Source organism: Heptranchias perlo, chromosome 20 (assembly GCF_035084215.1).
Source record: "Heptranchias perlo isolate sHepPer1 chromosome 20, sHepPer1.hap1, whole genome shotgun sequence".
Classification (NCBI taxonomy): domain Eukaryota; kingdom Metazoa; phylum Chordata; class Chondrichthyes; order Hexanchiformes; family Hexanchidae; genus Heptranchias; species Heptranchias perlo.
The window spans coordinates 4,796,433-4,802,043 of NC_090344.1; the positions used below are offsets into that span (position 1 = coordinate 4,796,433).

The following is a 5,611-nucleotide window of genomic DNA, read 5'->3' on the forward strand; positions in this document are numbered from 1 at the left end:
AACGAGTATTCATCTTATTTTTACAGAGTTTAATGACACACTAAATGAAATTAATAGAATAAACTATTTTGTAAAAGTTAATTCCCTGAACGGGAATCTGACCCGGCTCTCGCACTGAGAGCATTTGTAGACGGCAGCTGTCGTCTGAGTTAAGCATATATGCATTTACACAGTTGATTTTTCGTCGTGTATTATTATCACGTTCGCCTAACACACCAAATAAACCCGGTTTGAAACCAGGCGGAAACATTTTGAAAACGTTATCCACTAACATTTAATTAATATAAATAAAACAAGAATTCACTCTGAAGTTTAATATGAATATTTAACTACATAGAACCTCTGTACAGTTCTGCACAAACTCAAGCATGACAGAGATACCGACAGTGTCTCTCCCACTCACTCCCGTTTCCTGCCCTCACGGTGCAGAAAGCCCCGCTCAAAGCTGCACCTTGCGACTGTTTTCAGTTGATTTGTGAGAGATCATTACAGAATCCTGCAGCGCTTCCTCGGTTAATACCGACAGTTCTAAACAGCACTGCGTCTGTCAGTTTTTCGATTTCGATGTTACCCAGCTACCGGATTGAGTGAGGCCACGACAGCAACAACATTCAGGCCGCCTGTCCGGCCCCGCTCTCTCCAATCACACGTTGCTGGCGGAAAGCAGCAAATGCAGCCGAAGAAAGCGCATTTCTGTCCATCCCTGGGAAACAGGATACCACCGAAGCTTTGACAGCACATCGCAGGCACCGTCTGTCCCGCAGTTGTTGCTCCGCTGCAAAGACAGAACTTGCCAGCTGTTTCAAAATTTACAGCCTGAACCAGACTTTGAACCTTCAGATCATTATCGGTTTTAAAGTCCGATGTTCTTCCGATTGAGCTACCCGGACTCGCGATTAGAAAAGTTTCTATTATGCAGATTCCTGTACTCGGAATGATCCCCAGTTGACGTCGAACCATGATGAGGATCCCTTTTTGAAAATTCTCAGTAACGTGTTGAGGAGAATCCTTGTTTCTGTTGAACATGATGTGAGAAACGTAGACAGTGAACTCGTGAGTTTACAATTCTTCTTGTTTGTGCCAAATGTCTTGTCATTCGTTTGCACCAATTAAAATAACACTTTACCCAGCGGCTCAAAAGCTGAACTTGTCCCACACGGGAGTTGGAAAAGGCATCTCGACCTTTCAGCGTATTAACATCTGTAAGCTGATTAATTTCACCCGTTACACGGTGACATCAGGCAGCAGATTTCCCTTCCAAATTTTCCCCACACGAAACTTCCAAGCGATGAATATCCGCTCAACGAAAAGAAGAATTGTGTGCTTGGTTCTTTAGATTTAAAGGTCTCGTACCGGCCCCTTTGCCATATCAGCTGACGCTAATCGCCCCCTCTCCCACAAGAACAAGTAAACTCACACCTGGTATTGCAAGACGGGAGGCCAGAGGAACCCAAGTGCTCACATGGGAACACTAAGAAGTAGATGCGTTATGGAACATACCAGTTGTACCTTGAACTAGGTTCAAAATGTTCCACTGTTCGAGATGAGGCTTAAACTCACAACCTGGACATTTCTGGAGCTCATAAAAGTACCGCACACTGACCGCTTGCGCCACAAGATCGGCGCACAATCGGTAATATCAGTGCTCCCGTCAAACAGCTTCATTTTCCGTCTCCCAATTATCGCTTTGTGATCTTTCTCCGATTTCTCCAAGAAGCGTCCAATCAAGATGTGCTTCGATAAATATCCGCAGTGACCTTTAAAAGTCGTGGAATCTGAATCAAAGCCCCAGAAGATAAGAACTTTTATTTATATTATTATTAACTAAAGGACAACTTTTGATGGTACTTTAAGGAGGATTTGGATAAAGTGTGAAATGAAACTGAGAAACTCTCTCTGAGCTGTCGTTGATTGAAGAGATGGGAGTTATTTCATTTGAAAACCGAGGCTCGGAACTTTCTGATGGAGAAGTGTGACAGAAGGTTGTGGTTAGTGGCAGTTACCGGGGAGATCGAGAGGAGAGGGATAAAAGTCAAAGTCACTGCTGTGACAGCTCAAGTGCTCCGCTTATCTGTAATATTTAAAAAGTAATGTACAGTACAGGGCAAACCGATTTGGTATCGGTTATCAAAAATACTGAAGGATACAGGTTCAAAGGGGGATTTGTGAAAAGGGAACGGATTTAAACGCCAGACCGTAATCATTCCACATGAATCTGAAGCGTCTTGAGGAAAATGGCAGCGCGAATTGTGATGTTCCTGTCATCACTTCAAAGACCCTCCAATTACCGACAGTATCTTTGAACGAGTTGTGCAGCAAAACCGTGAGTGAAGCCGCTTTGCATTTGTCAAACGTGTAGGTGACGATATTGGCGTCAATAAGGGTCGATTTCAATTATTTGAAATCTCACCATACCTCTTGACCCGAAAATCGACGATAAAATCGGGTTTTTCCTGTAGGTCGTGAATGGAAGGGAAAGCCGCATCAAACAGATAAGAGAAATGAAGAGCAGAAAATGTGGATGAAATTTGCACGAGTGAAAATCCCTGTTTTTCGGAAGAATCTGTCCCCAATGGTGGAGAGGATTGATATTTCGAGCTGTTATTCACCAGCCTAAACTTTAGTAATTTCCTGTTTGCTGACAATGAGATGAGACGAAATGAACAGGTCTAACGAGCCGGTCAGTAACACAGGACAATGATTCAGTGCAGCTCGTTACCCAGTCACTGGGCTCCGTTATAGCCGCTCCTGTCAGTCACACACAAAGATAAATTGTAAATCGGAAACAGAAAGCGTTAATGTAAAGCACTTAATATCAACCACCATTTTTTCCCTCTTTCCGGCTTTTAAAACAATCTGTTTCACAGTTTGTCAAACCCAAAACAGCCTCTGGTATTTGCTGATCGAGAATTTCAGTGGAAATTGGGACCGTCACTTGGTATCGGAACAAATATACCCGCTGAGGTTTCGGGGTTGTTACTGGTTTATTTATATCAGTGAGTGACTGGTTTTAAACTCGGTGAGTATCTAAGCCTGAGGTAAGAGCCTGGGATAGACAAGAGATTCTACAATATATCAAGTTAAATTACATTGATTCCACGAACACTGGACATCACATCCCTTAAATATTGTTACCTTTTGCTATGTAAAACTGGTGTGGGTGGAAATGGGAAATAACTGAAAAAAACCTTCATTGTATCAAACTTATTATTATTATACAAACAATGTACAGCCTATCCCATAAAAAAGACTCAATGTAAAACCAGTCGCCAGTCCCAGAGCCGCTGTGCCGGTTATGTGATTTGCATCCGATTCTGACTGACTTAGTATCAGACGCGCTCCCGTCAACAGTAAACGGATGGGGCCGGATCCATAAGAGAAAAATGAGGACCGACCTCCGCATAACCTGTCCTCATAATTTAACCATTTTAGCCCCGGTATCATTCTGGTGAATCTGCGCTGCAGCCTCTCCAAGGCCAATATTTCCTTCCTGATGTGTGGTGCCCAGAGCTGAATGCAGTACTTTAAATGGGGTCTCAGCAGATATTTCTATCTGTAACATTCTCCCCCTTTGAATACCAGCTTCTTTGAGATAAAGGCCAACATCCCATGAGACATTTAAATAAATTTTTCGACCATTCCACTGGCTTTTAGCGATTTCTGTACTTGGACCCCTAAATCTCTCTGCTCCTCCACAGTTCCTAGCTTCTCACCTTTCAGAAAATACTCTGATCTATCTTGCTTCAGTCCAAAGTAGATGAACTCACACTTCTCCATATTGAAAGTTTGAACAGACTGGAACTCTTCTGTATAGAAAAGAGAAGGCTGAGGGGTGACCTGATATAGGACTTTAAGATTATGCAAGGGTTTGATAGGTTAGACGTAGATAAGGTGTTTGCATTTGTGGAGGTGGCGACTCCAAATCATTGGGGCAATGAATATAAGGTATTCACAATTTAATTCTATATGGCATTCAAGAGGAACACATTCACCCAGAGAGTGGCTAGAATGTTCAATTCGCTCCCACAAGGAGTAGTTTAGGCGAATAGCATGGATTCGTTTCCAGCGAAGCTAGAAAAACAAATGGAGGAGAAATGAATATAAGGGTTTGCTCATCGGGTTAGATTAAATGGGGATGGCGGAGGCTTGTTTGCAGCATAAACACCGGCATTGTCTAGTTGAGCCGAATTGCCTGTTTCCGTGATGTACATTCTGTGTAATTCTATGTTACTCCATCTGCCACAGTTTTGCCAACTCTCTTAATTTATCAATTTCCCTTTGTAACTTTATGCTTCCATCTACACGACTCACTGTGACACCTATCTTGTTGTCAGCGACACACGTGGATACACGGCTCTCTATTCCTTCGTCTATGTCATTTATATACCGGGACTCTGTCTCCCACCTTCTAACCAACTCCCTACCAATTTCATTAGGTTGCCTCAAATTCTACGCACTCTCATTGTCGTTAACAGTCTCTTATATGGTACCTTATCGAATACCTCTGGAAGTCAATTTCATTTAACGACCATGGACACTCCATTATCGACCACGTTAGTTACATCTTCATAAAGTTCAACTAGTTTTGTTAGACTTGACTTACCCTTTACAAAGCCATGCTTGCTCTCTCTGATCAATTCATGTTTATCCAAGTGCTCAATCTTTCTTTCCCTAATAACGGATACTGGCAACTTCCCCACAACGGATGTCAGACTAATGGGTCTATAATTTCCAACATCATCTCTGCTACCCATCCCAAATAATGGAGTGACATTGAAATTGTTTCCATCAAAGGAACAATTCCTGAATCAAGAGATTTTGAACGATCATGACTAAAGCATGTACAATTTCCTCACCTCGTCCTCTCAGTCCCCTGGGATGGTAACCATCAGGTCCTGGAGATTTGTCTATCTTTAATCTAATTATTTTCTCCATTGCCATTATTTTACTTATACTGAAACCCCTTGATTTATTTACAGTTTTCCTCATATCTCTGATATGATAGCCTCATTTATTTCTGTGACGAACGAAGCAAAGTAAATATTTAGCAACTCTACATTTCATGATTTTCAATTACAATATCACCTCCATCTGTCTTTAAGCGGCCCACATTACTCTAAGCCTCCCTTCTTTCACTTAATATACTGGTAAAAATCTTGACTGTTGTCCTCTTTTTCCCTAACAGGTTTATCTCCTTTTCCCTGTTTGGACCTCTTACGGTTTTTTATTTTCAGCACCAAAATAAACAATACTTTGCTGTAAAGTGCGTCTCAATAGTTCTTCACTTTCAGAGCGAGAATTGTCTAAACCGGTAATTTATTTAATGTAACATAAATAAGTACACATGCTCATCCGTATATCAACGCATTGATGGAGACACAAAGATAAACAAAACGAGATATGCAGGCAGCATCGGGATGCACAGGTGAACGGACAAACCAAACAGACAAAGATGAAACGGTCTGAACCCCAAACAGACAGTGACGTATCGCTGATAGATATTAGTGAGAGGAGGTGGGGCTGAGCGATCATGAATGGGCGCTGTGGCTTAGTTGGTTAAAGCATCTGTCTTGTAAACAGGAGATCCTGGGTTCAACTCCCAGCACTGCCT

At 42.1% G+C, this 5,611-nt stretch overlaps 1 non-coding gene across 1 annotated transcript; it reads left to right on the forward strand.

The window, feature by feature from the left end:
• The first annotated feature begins 5,537 nt into the window (after positions 1-5,537).
• trnat-ugu (transfer RNA threonine (anticodon UGU)) lies at positions 5,538-5,611 on the forward strand. Its single transcript has one exon. It is a non-coding gene; the product is annotated as a tRNA-Thr (tRNA).